This window comes from Rattus norvegicus, chromosome 9 (assembly GCF_021556685.1).
Source record: "Rattus norvegicus strain SHRSP/BbbUtx chromosome 9, alternate assembly SHRSP_T2T, whole genome shotgun sequence".
Classification (NCBI taxonomy): Eukaryota; Metazoa; Chordata; class Mammalia; order Rodentia; family Muridae; genus Rattus; species Rattus norvegicus.
Window position 1 is genome coordinate 89858885 of NC_141542.1, and position 18980 is coordinate 89877864.

Here is an 18980-nt window from a genome sequence, read left to right on the forward strand (position 1 = left end):
CTCTGCCTTCCTTGGTAGGGTTATCTTGTTAGGGCTTCCATTGCTGGGAAGAGACACCATGACCAAGGCAACTCTTATAAAGGCAAACATTTAATTGGGGCTGGCTTACAGTTTCAGAGGTTTAGTCCATTATCATCATGGTGGGAAGTATGGCAGCGTGCAGGCAGACATGGTGCTGGAGGAGCCTCAGATTTCTACATCTTAATCTAAAGGCAGCTAGAAGGAGACAGTCTTCTACACTGGGTAGAGCTTGTGCACTAGGAGACCCCAAAGCCCACCGACACAGTGATACACGTCCCGCAAGGCCACACCTATTTTAACAAAGCCAGACCCCTAATAGTGCCACTTCCCATGGGCTAGGCATATTCAAACTACCACTGGGGCATATGTTCTGAAAACCCACTCTTTCCTTGTATTGTATTTACATTTTACTTCTTATCTCTCTAGTTTGTCTCATCCCTTTAAGGATTTAGATGTGCACCTTTTTTCACCATCCAACTACATTTTTAGCATTTGAAGTTTTGTTGTTTTTAGAGATTTATTTTATGATCCTTTGTGTGTGTGTGTGTGTGTGTGTGTGTGTGTGTGTGTGTGTGTGTGTATCTTTATGTCTCTCTCTGTGTGTTTGCATGTACCACATGTGTGTGGGTGCCTGAAGAGATTAAAAGAAGGCCTCAGGACCCCTGGATTTAGAGTTACAGGCAGTTCTGAGCTCCCTGATATGGGCAAAAGGGGGTGGTGGTGGAAAAGCTTTTCTTTTTTCTTTCTGCAAGTGTTAGTTGAGTGCTGGGCCAAGCAGGAAGTGGTCAGCTAAAGAATGTTAGGTGGTAGACATCTCTCCTGGCTGTCCTTTCTTAGAGGCCAACAGAGCTGGGAAGACAAGAATGTGGGAAAACATGTGGAAATGCAAATTACATCATTTCAGAAATTATCATTTAACCAAAATAGATGAACTTTACAGACTATCATAACCCTGGCAACCGTCCTTGACTTTTATTTATTCATTTTTTGAGATAGGTGAAAGGTGGGCATAGTTAATGTTTTCATAGTTTTTTTTTCTTTTGGGTAGGGGTGATGTCATCAGGGGGTATGGTCTTGGAACAGCCACCGATGTAGGAAAATTTGAAGCAGAAGGATGTTGTGAGAAAGGAACCCTTCTTCAATATGAGGTTTTGGGCTTCAGAAATGTTTTATTTGTCAACTATGTTTATGTCCACATTATTCTGAAGATATGACAACAGCTTTCGCTTGGAACAGGGAGATGGTCAGTGTTTGTTTCTCTTTAGTCTTTCCAAAACGGTGTGACTCTTATTCCTTTCTAGTTGCTGCCATGCCATCTGCATGAAAACTCTTTATAAAAATAAGTCATATTTGATTATTATTTCTCATGTTCTGATGGCCTTTCTCTAAACAGTATGATATTCTCTTGTTTTGTCTGATGAGCCAAACATGCTTGTAAGGGTAGAAGTGGGTGGCCAAATTATCTGACCAATGCTGTCCAATATGGTAGCCACATGTGGTTGTTGGGCACTTGAAATATGAGCTATGCAACTGAGAGCTGAATTTTTAATTCAGTTTAAAAACTGACATACACGCACTTCAGTTTCTGGATGAAGTAGGTATGAAATAACTCGAGAGTGTTTCAACTGTAAGTTTTATGAGCTGGAAAATCAAGCCTTGCTAAAGATTTCAGCGTTTAAACTGAATTGTGCTCATTTAATAAAATACACACCAGGCTTACAGGGGTATAAGGAAGGAAGAATATAAAATATCTTGTTAATTTTAAAATATTGGTTCCACACTAAAATAATATCTCATTTCCACTGGATGAAATAAAATGTATTATTAAAATTAATTTCAACTGTTTCTCTTACTTCTTTATGTGGCTACTGGAACACAGAGAACTGCGAATGTGGTTCCTATTATGTTCTATTGAGCAAGGTTGGTCTGAGCTATGTCATTTCCTTATTTCATGACTGCTCTGGGATATAGTCAAATATATCATCTAACGCCACAGCATGTTAGGGGTTACTATAGAAATTAACAGTATCATTCGTCAAGTTCGCCTCCACCTCTACCTGTGTACAGCAGCCATCTTGGTACCTAGGCGTTTCCTTGCAAGTCTTTCAGTTCTTTGAATTTACACATATGATTTCTGTGGTTTTGTGATTTTGGTCTATCTTGGTTGTTCAAGAAAGGTTGGAACAACCTTCCTGCCTCAGCCTCCAGCGTGTACTGCTGCGTCTCATTTGTTAATTCTGCAACACAGGGAAATAGCAGGACATTCAGAAAAATACATGGAGAGGTTTCAAGGGAGATAGTCAGACTTTTTACTGTAAACTTCTTTTCTACAGATAAACAGGTGATCTTTAGATCGTTCAAGTTTAAACTGCTCTGCAGTGGTACCCCCAGGCCACTGCAGGTCAGTGTTCTTCCTATTACGCTGCATTCAAAGTGACTCGGGCCACAGACAGTCGTGGACATTATGACAAACCATTACAAAGCTCCAGACTAGCAAGTTATTAATGAAAGCCAGATGATGGACCACAAAACACGTCATCCGGAAGGTTGATTAGCTGGAATGGAACACACAGGGTTGAAAGATGGCAGGAGCCTGGGGTAGGAGGTAAGACTTGAAACCCTCACTCTGCTCTGATTGGGTTATGTCATTGGATAGGTCATCCCTCACACCCCACCCCTCTGATCATCTATCAAAGGAGAAGGTCAGAGCAGGAGGTCTCTTGGGTTCCTCCCTGCTCCTACAAGCCAAATTTCAATCAGTCTAATCCTGATCTCCAGCTGCAAAAATACCAGGTCAGCCCCCTGGGTTTGCAAATGCTAATATTACAGGCTAGCAACCATGTCATGCAGGGTGTGTGGTGAAGCACTTGGATAGCCAGCAGGCTTTGGGACTCTGCTTAACCTTGCTCCTGGCCAGGGACCTCCTCCTTATTGGTATCTGTGGTTCCACCACACATAGCTTGGCTGGGTCAAGTGAACTTATACTTTATTGAAACATTTTTCAAATGAGTGTATACTAATATCCACTGACAACCACGCAAGATAATCATCCTGAGCTTAACCACATTTTTATTAGTAGCTCTAAGTTCATTTCTTATTGGCTGAAAGTGTATGTTTTTCACCTGAGTATTATTCTACAGTTGTCTTAATAACTTAGAAGATTTTTTTTTACATTTAAACTGTTAATTCTTTCTTACCATTTGTTTAGTGTGTGTACACACATGCACACGTGCATGCACACATGCACACACGCATGCACACACATGTGGAAGCCAGAGGTTAACCTCAAATATTGTTCTTCAGGATCAGTCTGCTTTTCATTTGAGACAGGGTCTCTCACTAGCCTCGTACTTACCGGGTGGACTAGGCAACTCGGCCGGCAACGGCCCAGGAATCTGCCTGTCTGCCGCTTCCTCAACCTTGGGATTATGCTTCTACATTATTATTTTACATGCATTCCGGAGGTTGAACTTGGGTCCATGTACTTATGAGGCCAGTACTTTACCAACTTGGCTAGTTTTTCAGTATCTTGTAATTTTTAAAGTACGTTCCCCCCCCCCCCAGTGTATGACTCACTTCATATTTTTGTGCATAATTTAGTATTTTATAACAATTGATTCATGTGTTTTTTTAAAAATTTTTTTATACTGAGAATTGAACTTGCATTCTAGGCAAAAACTCATATCCCCAGATATAGGACTTTTATTTTATTGTATTTTATTTTATGTGGCCACATAAGGACATGCACATTTCATGCACTTATTTAGTATACTTTGAACATATTCTTCACTCTCTATTAACATTTTAAATTATATTTTTGTCAGACAATTTATTGTTAAGCCCTTTCTCTACTCTCCATCAAATAATTTCATGTATTAATAGCTGTGCATTTTTCTCTTTATGACCTATGATATAAAATAAGAAAATGACCATATTTTCTCTGGATAGTCGCTGATCTACTACATCATTTATTAAATCAATTCTCCTATCCTGTATTACCTTCTCTATTCACTTTATCTAGCCTATCATTGACACCATGGGAAAAACTTTTTCTTAAGAATGGCACAATCATACTTAGCCAACTTAGTATGGCTGTTGGGATGAGAGGAAAGCGTGAAGAAAAGGGGCGAACGTAAGCAAATTATAATTTATATGCATATTATGGGAAGTTTGAATATATATTGGGGAATTTGGTTAAATAATGAGATATTTCATAAACTTTATTTGATGCTACATTGAGTAGTACACATAGTGAGCAAACAAGAAATCCTCTCTGGAATCAAGGAGAGTTTCAAGGCTGATCAAAAAACTTTATCATTGTGTAGACAAATGGCCTGAAAAATCTCAATATGGTTTGGATTATCTCTTCCTGATGTAGATGGGGGGGGGCACATAGATTTACTAGGATTGACCCAGGGAATTGACCAGACAAGATACATATTCTACCATTGAGCCATACCCATAGGTACACTTAATTTTAAAACATTGCTGTCGTCGTCGTCGTCGTCGTCATCATCATCATCATCATCATCATCACCATCATCATCATCTACTAAAAGTTGTACCAGGTCATATTCATTCCCGTAGTTTTATGACCAAGTAGTTTTAGTGGGAACACAAAGTCACAAAAGAGGGACAGCCACTCTGCTGGTCTCTTGGGTCAGTTATCCTCTTTACAGGGAAGGATGCCAGCTGCTTCTCTGATCAAAGCCAAAGTGCTTATAAACAACAAAGAAATGATGGGTCCTACAGATTCATCCAGCTCAGGGAAGTAGGCCTCATAGAACATCTGGGCTACAGAAAAACTCCCCAATCCTCCAAGTTCATTATTTCTGAACCACAGAGGCTGTACCCTGTGTTCTTTCAAGGTTAGAATTTGCTTTAATTGGGGAAATAAAACACAACACACCCTACTGATCCAGCACATGTTCCAGGAGGTTCCAAACTATCCCCCCCACCCCCCAATGCTCTCAGAGCAGTCTGCAGAGGCTTTGGGGATGATGTGGTTGGTGTCAGTTGACCTCTCCAACTCTTTTTTCCTGGAGCACGCTAGCTCCGTTTTGGAGACAGCTAATCATGTCCTCAGCATCCTTAAGTGTGTTGCCATCCATTTGGACTCCAGTGTACACAGTATTTTTTTCTATGCCAAGAGATGTAGGAAACTTTGAATTAATAAGACTTGGGTTTGATCAAGGAAAAGCCCCTTGATTACAGAGCCTTTGCTTGTGAAAACGTGCCACATTCTGTTTAGCATGCTTTCTTGCTCTAATCCTCATTGGTCACAGTGCTCCTTTCCATTCAAAACTCTTACCCAGTTAACATCAAAAGAATGGTCAACATTAAGATTTTAAAAAAAATTGACCCTTATGTACATGCCCTTCCTGACTCAAGATTATATGTGAAAATCTACAGGACCTGTATTTATTTTGCATAGTATCTTAAATTTCTATGGTTTTTCTCTGTACAATCTCCTTAGCTACAGAGTTAACATGTAACACACATCAGAGTACCCAGCATGGTTGATCTTAACTATTCATCTATTCAAAGCACATAGGAAACAGTGAGCAGCTTCATCTTTTTGAGATAGTTTAGTTAGCAATGTTCAGAGAGGCAGGAGAATGATTCAGAAGACATTGTCATGTCCTGATGACGATGGATGATCTGGAGCAATGGATAGGGAGCACTGAGGGAATCTAAGGCTATTCTGAGGAGGCCTTCATCTCTGATTGACTCCTAGCCTTCAGGATTTAATAGTAGAAAGATGGAACCATGAAGATTCATAGGACACAAACTTAATTTAAGCAAAATGGGACTGTCTTATGTCTATTGCTGTGAAGAGACACCATCACCACAGCAATTCTTATAAAGGAAAACATTTAACCTGAGCTTACAGTCTAACAGTCTTAGAGCTTTAGTCCATCATCATCATGGTAGGAAACAATACAGAGATACTTGGTGTTTGAGAAAGTGCTGAGGTTTCTATATCTTGATTCAAAGTCAGCAGAAAGAGACTGTATCCACACTGAGTATAGGTTGAGCATATATGCGATGTCAAAGCCCCTCCTCCACAGTGATGACCTTCTCTGACAAGGCCACATCTCCTAATAGTGCTACTCCTTATGAGCCACACATTCAAGCACATGGGTCTATGGGGGCCAATCCTATTCAAACTGCCACAGGGATATTTAGTGGCCCTTGACTTTGGTGTGACTCTAGGAGTATAGTTGGTATTGGGCTCAGATGATTAGGTTTTAGCATTCTGTGTTGGCTCCAGTTTCAGGAAGATTCAACATCATTCCCTTACCTAGTCATCATTAAGTGCCAAGAGCTCCTTAGGGAGAGATGGGGCTTCATGAGTTCCTTCCCTCATTCACTCTTGGATGTTGACATGTCCCATTTTGTGTAAGTCTTGTGAAGGCAACCACAATTGCTCTGAGTTCATGGGTGCAATGGCCAGACCACGTCTAGAAAATAGAAGATAGTTTCAGACCATTCCTCTCCAGCCTTTGGCTCTAAATTTTTCCTGCTCCTTTTGAGATGTTCCCCGAGCCTTGAAGAGGGTGATGTGATTGACACCATTTTTGGGTCTCAGCCTTTAAAACATTCACACTTCTCAACACTTTGGCCAATTAGGAATTCTCCACTAACTATCACTGTGATCAGGCCCTTTCTTATATTTTTGGTTGTGAGCCTAGCCTTTAACGGCTGAGCCATCTCTCCAGCCCAGATCAGGCCCTTTCTTAAGGACTCTGGGAGCTTTAGTTTCTTTCTATTTTCATTACTACACCAATAATTCTATGTGAATATGTCAGATTTGTTAACACCCTATTGAAATGGCCCATCTCCAACAACACCCCAGAGATTTCATTGGCACAAAAAAAATGTCACTTTTTTCAAATTTGTAATTTTACTTCCTCAGTGTTGCTTAGGACTCTAATTCCTTCCTAGAAGCAGGTCAGGTTTGGGGCTATTATTTAGCAAGTAGCTCAAAAAGTTCTGAGTTGTTTTTACAGAAATTATTGAGAACTACTTTTAGAACTCAAGCTAGGACCCTAGAGTCCTCTGTACTACCTGATCAATGTCACCTTCAAGCATAGAATGTGAAAAATCCCCACTCTAGGCATTTAGTGCCAGTTGCATAGACCACATTTTATTTATTTGTATTTTAGAAAGAATTTGAGCAAGAGCAGAGAGACCCTGAGCATTGAGCTGAACCAGGTTGTGAAGCTGGGATCTGTCAGTCTGTGTTGGCTTGAAGGATTTAGGACTCATTAACCAGCATCGGTCAGACTTTCATCCGGTGGCACTGGGGAGATAATTATTTCAATTCAATAGTTTTCAAAACTTAGCTTAGGTCTATCCATAAGATTTCACGGTATCTTTCCTTTGTTATTGCTTTTGTGGGAAATTAAAACTACCATCGAACAATGTAAGCTTCCTATCAGTCCCCAAAGTGTGCCAATGAGCTTTATTTGGAAATATTTTCTATAGATGACTCTCTGGTTTTTTTTTCACCAGTGTCACAATACTCCTTATTTAGTAGGGTCATACCAAATACTTTATCCTTGTGACTATGTTAATGGACAAAATGAACTCCTATCATTCCATTAAAAATTGTGCTGGGGCTAATGAATAAATTGCTCTCTGTTCAAGCATGAGAACCTGAGTTTGAATCTCCAGCATTCACACCAAAAGCTTGGCTTAGCAGTACACACCTATAATCCCAGTTCTGGGAGGTGGAGACAGGGGTATCCCTGTTGCTTGCTGGTCAGCCAGTAGCGCTAAATTGATGAGCTCCAGTGAGAGATGCTGTCTAAGAAAATAAGAAAAAGAGCAATTGGGGAAGGTACTTGACTTTGTGCTATGGTTTCCACATGCATGTGTAAATAATTGCACATACCTGTCCTTGAACACATACACAGGCACATACATGCACACACACATACTTGCACAACAGGTCAAATATTAAGGTTCATTACATATATAATGAGATATTTAATTTTAGCTCATTTTCTCCATTCCGTGTATTATAATATGATAAAATAAGTATACACATATACTCAGACACAGAAACATGTGTGTGTGTGTGTGTGTGTGTGTGTGTATATATATATATATATACATATATGAAATACACAAAATAATAGTTGCTGTCTGGACTATGAGTACTCCTTGGAGGCCCACATGTTAAATGCCTTGTCCCCAAAGCAGTGCTGTTGGAGATGCTTTAAGATGTAGGGCCTTTTGGGAATTCATTAGGTCATTGGGAGTTTGCCTTTAAAAGAGATTTTGAGGTCCTATTATATGATGTTTTTATCTTTAGTGTCCTGCTTGTTGGGTGAATAATTTCCTTGGCCGATCATTTCTGCTATGATATCCCATCATGCCATGGGTGCCAAGTGACAGACCTGAAGCCTCTGAAACTATGAAACAAATATAAGCGCTTTGTCTTTATATGTCGAGTATCTTGGGCATTTGCTATCCTGAGTGAGAATGGGTGAACAGACATCTCTGTAGCATATGAACTTACATAGGAATGCAAAGCAAAAAGCCTATATTAAATTGTGATAACATCATCTTATTCCATTTTGATGAAATCCTTGCAATCAACATGTAAGTTATTAAAATATAGACACTGGAGAGCTGGAGAGAATAAGAGTGATTAAGAGTACTGGCTGCTCTTCCAGAAGACCTGGGTTCAATTCCCAGCACCAACATGTCAGCTTACAGCTTTTTGTAACTCCAGTTCTAGGGGGTCTGGCACCCTGATACAGACATACATGCAGGCAAAACCCCAATACATGTGAAATAAAATAAATAAATTGAAAACCCAAACATTGGCATGACTTAATTTTTCTCAATGAATACACTTTGACAATTACCACTAAAATCAACTAATCACACATTTAGTGTCTAGAAAAGAAATTCAAGGCATGAGTTATTACTGTTAAGCTCACACATTTTGATTTCTGGAACCAAGTTAAAATTGGAGAAATTGGTGCTCTAATTTTTCATTCTTTGGGCCTTTCCCTAATTTTCCACAGCAATGCCAACAATCCTTAGCTGTTTCCAAAAGCCATTCTCTCGGATCTCGTTTTCTTTCTCTTCAGTTAACGCTGCCAATTCTCAGCTCAGGAGCTCCCTCCAAACTAGGTCTGTTTCTATCCTGAGGTTCCTGGGCCCTGAGTTCTCAGGTATGTTGTGCTTTGTGGCCCTTACAACACAACCTCAGTAGGAACCTCTCTGAACTTAGACCACTCCCAATCCACTCTGTAAACACCCAGCATCCCAGTCACTCCCAGCTTGGATGTCTGTTGCCCTACACTGCCTCGCTTCTCTTCCCTTCTACTGGTGATGTAGGAGACACAGAGGGGTATATTTGATGGAAAAGAAATTAAGTGGCTGCAATATCCAGTCAAAGGACACATAAGCAAAAAAAGAAAAGAAGGAAGGAAGGAAAGAAAATGGAGAGAAAGAAAGAAAAGAAAGGAAAAGAATCTAATGATAGGGTGTAGAGAACTTTGCTCATGACCTGACTTCTGTCCCTGTTGACACTGACCAAGGTCCACAGCTGCCAAGTCATTCTGAGTTGTCAGGATGTCCTTCGTAGATGTCACAGAAAGACATGTGTTGGTATGCCTGAATGAGTGGATCAAAGTTTCAATCAACCACAGATAAGCATCCATCTCTGCCAGGGAAGGAAAGGAATATAGGCAAAATATCTTTGCCCTGGGACTTCTTAGCTAGATGAAGAGATTTTAAAAAAGAAGCGCAACTTACAAGGATAAGTGAGACCTTTAGACCATGTGCTCCATGAGCACTTGGGAGATGCACACAAAAATAATAATCTCCTACCATGTATAGGGGCAGTTATGCTAGGAACTTTTGGTCCACAAGGCAGAGGGAGCATAGTAGGATTTAAAATGAGGAAAAGCCAAAACATTAAGATCACAGGTCTGCCACTTGCATTTGTCACTTTATTTCACAGAGGTTCAGCTTTCGGCTGGCATGTGTAATGGAGTCCCAAGTGCATGCTATGTAATGCATTTTCCAACTGGATTGTACTTATTAATTCTCTTGGCAGTTCCATCAAGTGTGAAGTATTGTTCAAAGTTAATTCTTCTCCTTAAATACTGGAACCATGTCAGAGATTGTTCTTCAGGGAGAATCCTCAGAGCTTTCTTGTCTTCTGTCCAAAGGAACTATTCCCATTAGACTGCAGGAAAAGCTTCCTAGAAGACCCAATCCTTGTGGAGTCTCCTGGTATCTTGTTCCACTTTAGCTTTTTCTGTGTTTCCCAGAGATACAGATGTGCGAATGTACAGCCAGAAGGATGAGCTCAGGCCTGAGCAGGTCAGCTGGCTCAGTGCATTGGAAGAATTCTCATCCCAGAGCCAGTCTCTGAAACAAATTTCCTTGCACTTACTTGCTTTGACATAAGGGTGGAGAATGTAACTTGAAAAGTCTGAGGTCTGGGTCCAACTCACAAAGCCAGGGAGTGAACATGGAAGATGTAAACAAGAGAAAATGCATGGGTCTGCTCTTGAAAGAAGAGTAAGTGCTTATTACCATGTAAAATGCTTTCCCGACCTCTATCTTTCATATCCATTGGTTACTTCTTCTGATACTGACTTCATAGTTTTCTTCTAAGAAATGTAAGATTCTTTTCTGTTCCTTTCTGTAGTCATGGCCAGAGATGAACAGAGCAAAGATATTTCTAATTTTGACAGAATGAATAAATGGGGTTGTGCTATCTGGGAGGGTTCTTTAAGAACCTGGTCTGCCTTCATCCTCACCATCATCAACATCTGGAAATGATGCTGACCTTGATGACACTGACATAACACAGATGCTAGCTGATGTCTACTGTATATTTTCTAGTTGCCCTTTATTCACCTAGTATTGCGCATGGATTAAAATAATGTATTTTCACAGTAACCATTCAAGATAAATCACATAATTATCAGTTTTTTTTCACATAAAAGAGAGAAAAAGTTCATAAAGATGAAATAGAGCCCCATAAGTTCTAAACCTAATCTTGTCTGTCAATGTTGCTTCCTGGTGGGAAATGGTGGGAAAGCTTTAAGTGCTTTACCTCTGTCTCTAGCTCTGTGTTTCCTGGAAATCCTGCCTTAGGACAACTGTGCTGTGATCCCTTCCAGAGTGGGATTCTAGAGAGAGCCTTGTTCCCTGCTCTTAAGAGGTAAGTTGAGCCACAATCTTATTGTTTTACTGTCAACCTGTTCTATCCTCTATTGACTTCTCACCTTAAGCCCATCAGCCTCTTCTAAACTCCAAGTATGGTGCATTCCTTACAACATCAGCATCCCCTGGAGATATGGGAACGCAGTTTCAAGTGCAGTCTGTACGTCTGCTGAGCCAAATATATTTTCTCCCAAAATTCCCCCAGTGAATCCTATGTATGAAGGGTTGAGAAGGATTCCTGTAGGTGCTAGACAACATTCACAGTTCTGACATGTTCCTTTCCCTTCCCTTCCCTTCCCTTCCCTTCCCTTCCCTTCCCTTCCCTTCCCTTCCCTTCCCTTCCCTTCCTTTCCTTAGAATTCATAGTGGTTTAGAGGCATTTTCTATGTAGCAAAGCATGTTTAGAACTGTTGTGAGTTAAGAATTTTGTGTTAGCATTACATATGTCAAGTGATTTATATTTTTCAAAATCCTTTCAGAATAACTTCTTAGAAACTTTGAAATGTACAAAGTAGATATTATAAGCCTTGTTTCCCATATGAGGATCAGAGGTCTAATTAAATAATCTGGTTCTTTTACCTGGTTGAATGGACTTGAGACTAAAATCTAGGCTCTCGAACTTATTTCATGTCAGGTGAAAAGAACACTCCATCAGCTCTCCCTCCAATGGTTCCCAGGTCTGTGTTTCTCAGCAATTGGTTTATATCCATTATCCAACAGATGGAGGATAATCCTTAAGTAAGTAGATTCCTGGGCTCTATTCAATGACATAATGGATCCTTCGTGGTCCTTAAAACTTGAGAATCACTTCCTTGGGTGATTAGAGCAATGGGGCTTAAAGAAGACTGGATGAGGACATCAGACCCATGTTAATGAGACTTAAGTTCACAGGGTGGGAGTGGGGGACTTGACATGGAGTGGGAAGAACATTTTCTCCTAAGTGCCCAGCAGCTGAAAGGCTGCCGAGAGGGTTGAGAGAGAACAACAGAGTTGGTCATGACAGTAAATATTGGTACTGCTTTGGGTGTGGCAGTAAAACAGAAAGCAACCAACTGTGGAAAGAGGAGCAAGGATGATGGGTGATGGTCCACAAGCTAGGAAAGGGAGGGATGAGAGAGAGCGGACATCTTTGGAAATTAGAACAGGAAGTAGCATAAATAACAGAAGGGGGAAAGGAAGGACAAAGCAGCAGTGGAGAAAGGGAGATGAGCATGTGAGGGGAGGGGCTTAGGGGCTGATAGATGAAAAAGGAAGAAAACAAAGGGGTGGGTAAGCCCCAGTAGGGGTCAGAGGACCTTTCTTTGGGGATATCTTTGGCCCAGGTGTCTGGTGACTGGTCTTTGTCATGGTGATATAAGCATCACACAATAGATTGGCAGTGAGTGGATCTGTGAGGCTGTAACTCCCTGGACACTGTTGGGATCCCAGCCACGTCTGAATGTAGACATGGGTTTAAGTAAGTTAAGAACTATAGTGCTGGGCTGGGGATTTAGCTCAGTGGTAGAGCGCTTACCTAGGAAGCACAAGGCCCTGGGTTCGGTCCCCAGCTCCGAAAAAAAAGAAACAAACAAAAAAAAAAAGAACTATAGTGCTTCTATAAGGAAAGACAGGGCAAAATTTAACCTTAGGATGAAAAAAGACACAAAATTTAAGGACAATAAATAATTAAATTAAGATCAAATGATCTTTTGAAAAATAATGAGAAAAATAGAAATAAGCCACAGACAGGAAGACAAGATTTATATGCTGATGCACCTTACCCCAGTTTAGAATAAAATCTTGAGTCAGTAATAAGAAAGCAATCGACTTTTAACAGGATCAAAAGGCCTGAGCAAACAATTTATGGGGAAAACTGAAGAGGGAAAACATGTATATGAAAAGACAACATCATTTGCCATCAAGGAGATGTCAAATGTAAATAAGATACCAGCACTTAAAATGACCGAAGCATGGTGTCATCAATGGGGACAGTGTACAATGCTAATTCTTATTCACTGCTGTAGGAAGACAGAATGCTAAAGGTAACTCCAGAATGGAGTTTTTAAGTTCATATGCCATATATATATATATATATATATATATATGTGTATATATATATATACATATATATATATATACCACACCTATATATATATATAGGTGTGGTATGATACTGCCTTAAATCTCAGAACTTTAGAGGCAGAGGCAGTAAGAATTCTGTAAGTTTGAGGTCAGCTTTTTCTGCAGAGCAAGTTCTAAGCTAGCCATTGTTATATAGTAAGACTCTATCAAAAAATTAAAAACACATACAACAGACACACACACACACACACACACACACACACACACACATACACACACACACCAGTATTTGTATTGGTATGTATTCATCCAACTGATCTGAAAACATGCTCACAGAAACCAATATGAGCATTTCTTTTAGCAGCCTTATCTATAATACTACTAGAGCTGTCTTTTAACAAACTACTGGGTAAACCAGCTAAGAACCTCTGTATAATGGAAGACTATCTATTTGCAGAAAAGAGTGAGTTATCATTCATAGTTAGCCTGTGAATCTAAAAATGCATATTGCTAAGTAAGAGAAACATGCTACTGCTACACGGTTGCCTCATGGGATTCCATTTCTATGACATTCCGGAAAGATAAAACCCTAGAGATAAAAAGTAGATCAGTGGTTGCCAAGGGTTGGAGTAGAGGTTGACTAGATGAGGTGCAGGGAGTTACATTTTAGGGCAGTAAAGCCATTCTCTGAGCTACGTCACTCGTGGATTCAAGACACTATGTATTTACCAAACCACATGGAATTTTAGAGCCCTGAGAGTGAAATCTTAATGCACCCAAATTAAAGAAATTCAATTAGGAGACCAAGAGATTCCGGGATGAAATGCAGACAGTAATGAAAGGAATCTAAGGGCATTACAAATGTGTGACATAACCCCACTGAACAGGGTAGGAGGAAGACATAGAGCTGACATAGGCAACTTTGGAACTACTGTGGAAGACTAGGCAAGGAGCACTAAGTACATGAGTGGTACCACAGTCTGGGTGGTAAAATGTTCAAGCCACTGCACTGGTATAACAAGCTGAAACAAATCAGTAATGGATATGAATTCTGAGGACCACACTGCTAGAGAGGATTAGCACACAGAGCAAGAGGGAAGATTAGAATGAACCACGAGGTTCAGATCAAAGTTGGTACCAACAGCATGGATTCGTGTTTGGCCAGATAGCTAGGCAGATGAACCAGGTTACCACACCTTATACATGTACCTTCTCTAACTCAGTGTGCTGAAAGGGTCTATAAGCCACATCTTCTAAATATCACTTAGCACAGCTGCTCCCCAGATCTCACTGTTTAAGGACATTTTCTAATAAGAGCTAGAGAAATCCCTTAAAGAGAAGGCCAATTCTCAGATTCTCTCGGGTAATATACAAGAGGAGCTGGGAGCATCTCATACTGCCAGGAAATGAGCCAATGCTCAATTAATAAAGTGTTCGAAGTGTATTGAAAGAATGCCAGGAACAACTGAAAGAGCTCCACATGGCCGAAGCTGAGACAACTTGAGTGATAAAACATGCGCAATAGTAGTCTTACTAGTGAAGCATAAGGTATCAACTGACCCAGGAGTTCCTGTTGACATAATTAACAGCTTGAATGAATGAATGAGAAAGCAGACTTCATGCTTATGAAGTCAGAATAATGTATGCACTCACCCTTCCCTATCTTGCAAGGATGAGCTGCACACCGATTTACTCTACAGTTTGGAAATGGGAAACAAAAGATGAACTTTATAGCGGGGAATCTGAACAGTGTGTGCTTTTATTTTTGCTTTTTTTTTTTTTGATGTTGTTGTCTGGAATTCTCTGTGTATTCCAGTCTCATTCCCTCTATGCGTCTTCCTATAGCTACTCAATAGTGTGCTGTGTTTCCATTTCTCTAAACCGATTTGGTCAAGGTCCCCGAGAAGAGTAGCCAGTATAATTCCACTTATTTTTTCATAAATATTCACTCATCATAGGCCTGGTACTTGTGATGCATAAGAATCTCATGCAACCAAAGAGTTACAGTCTAGAAAAAGAGAATGCAATGATTAATTAATTAATTAACGTGCCATAGAAATTATGGATGAACCTTTAAGATAGTCCCTTAAAGTAGTAGCCAAGCATCTCTGTCCCCAGCATGTCTATACCTTTGCATGCTGCACTAGGTCTTAAGGAGAAGAGAGTGGCTAGTTTGGAAGACAATGTAGTGGAGTGAACAGCATGGACCAAGGCCTATAGCATATTCATGAATGAGCTCGCTGGATGGTAGGAGATGACCCTGGGAGGCAAAGTTGAGGTCAGATTATGGAGAACCATACCAAAGGGTTGAGGGAGAGATGATATGAAATAAAGGATATGAAAGAACTGCTTAATATGGGTTATGCAGGGGACATACTCAAGTAATAGCAGCCATTACAACACCATATTGTCTTTATTTAACAATTTTTAAGGAGAATACAGGATCTCATGGTATCCCTGGCTAGCCTGGAGGCTATACAGCCCTGGAGATGGGGTTAAGGCATGTGCCCCACAGCCTGGGCTTCGTGCTTCCTAGGCAAGCACTCCACTAACTGAACTCCATTCTCAGCTTTAGAACTGTTGTGAAGTCTACTTTAGCTCCTGTGTATGGGCTGAAGCACACTCTTCCATGGAAGAAAGAGCAAAGCTATTTGCCATACTTTTTCAAGAAATGCCATAGCCTTCCCCATACACAGCAAGGAGAGACGTCCTTCTGGCTTCCTCTAGCACAGGGCATGTGGAGATCCTGCCGAGAACAAGAATCATGTGTGGACTTGAGTAACAGCTCCATGCAGGTTCTGATGGTTCCAGGGCCTGCATCTGCCTCCAGGGGTTTCCTACCACTTCTCATTCCTGGAGTCTCCATGTCTTTATTTTCTTCCCACAGCCTCAAAGGACAGACGACCCTGAGTTAGACAGGAGAGCAAGTTCTTGTCTGCTGCTACATCTTCTTACAATGCCTACCTGACTCCCCTCCTTCTTACTCCAGAGGTAGCAGAAATGTGAAAACCATTAAGTGCAGGAGGGGTTGTCAGGTTCTTTGGCTGTCTGAGGGGAAATAGAAGACATCTCATTCATATTATCCACTTGGTAGGAAGAAGCTGCCGGAAAGGGTCCTTTAGACATGAGTGGTCAAAGGAAGTAGATGGTTTTCTCATTAACTATTGACAGTCTGCTAGTTTTGCAGATGTTGTCTGGTGACCAGAACAGCACCTCTATCCCCAACCCTCCCTGGGCATCAGAAGCTGCAGGGACTCAGAGGGACTTCAAGTCATACCTAAGCAACAAGGCCTTTGATTCTTGTACTAAACACATACCTACAGACCCCAACTCTCCTTGCATAAGAGGAAGGCACATGAAGTTCACTTTCATTTGGAAGAAGAAGCAGGGAAGCAAGGGAGCTCATTTGTACGCAGACAAGGCCTACAGGTACATAGTACTGAGGTCTACATGAGAAAATAAATGTATATCCCTGTTGTGTGTCTGGGGTGTTCCCATCTCTGTAATTGCCACAGTAGGATGCACAGTGGTCAGGACGCAGAGTGGTAGTGAGGATCTAGGGTTAATAGTCCTGATAGACTGACTCATGGCAGTCTCTTTCCTATAACCCACATACCTCTGCCTTGCTCTTTCCTATTTTCCCACTGTGTCCTAGTTACTGTCTTACCATTCTGACAGAAAACCCTGACAAAGGCAAGTAGGAGAGAAAAGATTTTGGCTTATAGAGAGATACAGTCTGTGGCTGCAGGCAAGCCACTGTAGCACACAGAGAATGTGTGGTGGTGGCAGGAGCAAGAGGCTTCCTGGTCTCACTATATCCACCTCAGGAAGCTGAGAGAAAATAGGAAGTGGGGGTAGGCTAAAAAGTCTCAAGGCCCACCCTCAGTGACCCCCACTTCCTCTAGCAAAGCTCTTCTTAGTAAACACTCTACAATGGGGCCCCAAACAGTTTAAACCTATGAGCCTATGGAGGACACTGCATATTCAAATTACAACAGTTTCCTACCAGGAAGGCTGGCTTCTTGTGCAAGTAGCTTAGGAAGTGAAACAGGATTATTGACAACTTCAATGGCCCAGACACTTACCAAGCTTTGTACCTCAGATCTCTTTTAGTTCCTCTAGGATCCTGTAAGATAGATGCCATTGTCCTCTGAGTTTCAAGAAATGCATCTCTTAATCCAGGCTGGATTTCGCTGCCAGGGTTGTTAACTTTGAGGCATGGGCTCTTTCTATCATATTGCATGGTTCAAACGGTGGCTTTGCTACAGGGGGAAAAAGCACTTCTGGATGATGTTTTATGCTGAGAGTTATACAAAGAATAGCAAGAAAGAGGTAGTAGGTAAATGATTGTCTTTTTGTTTTTCTCTGAGGACTCATAATGCAGGGTCAGTATGTGGGCCACAGACTTTCTGATAGTCTCACTGAACATCAATACTTGGGTAGAAAATTAGTTCCCTCTGAAGTTCATTGTCTTTAGAACACTGGGCAGTTTCCAGCCAGTCTTTGCTCTGTTACTTGCTTCTGCCTCTCAGCTTTTTTGGGATGGCTTCCATCTCCATGGATTTTTATTTGCAACCCAAGATGAAGATGCCAATGGAAGAACCAAATAGATTTAGACCTCAGTGCAGCGTCACATCCTTTCTACGTGAAGTTTTATGGGTTATTGCTTCATTTCTAGGGCTTAAATTATTTCACATCACATGCAACACTGTTTTGCTGTGTTACATTATACGGTATTATCATATGATGTTATTTATAGTGTTATATGAAGGTGAATGAGATAATGCCTATGAGATTGCTAACAGATTTGCACACATATTGCAAACACCAGTATGTGACACATGTATTGTCCTTGTAACAATACACAGCTCAGAGGCTTGTCTTTATAGCATTCTTCTTTTTTCAAATGTTACTTATGGCCCCTTGGCCCCAAATTCTTTTTTAGAGAAATCTGGTCCATCTAATAAATAGCCAGTGATTTTCAGTCACCTGAAGATTTATCAAACTTATGATTTATGACTTACATCTCCTGTTCACTGTTCCCATACCTACCACCTCTAGTTTGAAGAAGGTATTATTGAGCCAGCAATAAGGGCAATGTATCTCCCATTTCCCTTTAGCTTTGTTGCTATGGGCAAACTGGTCTCTCTCTTTTGTACCTTCAGTGCTGTCAGTTGTAAAAGAGCAATAATATCCCTCCCCCAACCCCCGGTTTTTCATAGATCTACCAAGAAAGCTCAACAGTGCATGCTGTGCAAAGTATATAGAAAGTTCTAGAAAGCTCTATAAATAAAAGGCATTGTATTCTTAGGAGAGTCTAAGGAGCTTTATGTTTTAGCTCTGTGATCATTTACCTTTTGATGTGGAGTAAGCAACCACACACACTGTGTCATATAACAATAAGCATTGATTCCCACACATCTGTAGAGCTGAGCTATTGCAAGCTGCCCTTGCTTGCACATGTGAAGGGTTCTGAAGTTTAGCTGAATATGCTGGGCTTGGCTGAAGCTTTGTAGCTCCACATGTTTCTCAGACTCTTCCTAGGATTGGACCAAGTAGGTCCTCAGAGCAGTGGGGGAATCCTAAGAAAGCCATCCTAGCACCTGAGGCTCTTGACAACGACTAGTCTTGGAATCGGCGCATCCTCTTTCCATTGGCCAGGAGAGTCACATGTCTGACGTCACTTGTCTGCG

The 18980-nt window shown here is 40.9% G+C and overlaps 1 long non-coding RNA gene across 2 annotated transcripts; it reads right to left on the bottom strand.

Moving 5' to 3' along the window:
- Nucleotides 1–1175: 1175 nt before the first annotated feature.
- On the bottom strand, nucleotides 1176–18937 carry LOC102548321 (uncharacterized). 2 transcript variants are annotated; one of them, XR_015629639.1, is made up of 5 exons: nucleotides 18642–18900; nucleotides 17373–17549; nucleotides 7737–7834; nucleotides 6326–6485; nucleotides 1176–2258 (listed from the first exon to the last, which is right to left on the bottom strand). It is a non-coding gene; the product is annotated as an uncharacterized LOC102548321 (long non-coding RNA). The 2 variants fall into 2 exon arrangements; XR_015629638.1 differs by lacking the exons at nucleotides 1176–2258; nucleotides 6326–6485; nucleotides 7737–7834 and adding an exon at nucleotides 15682–16193 and having other exon boundaries at nucleotides 18642–18937.
- Between the last annotated feature and the right edge of the window lie 43 nt (nucleotides 18938–18980).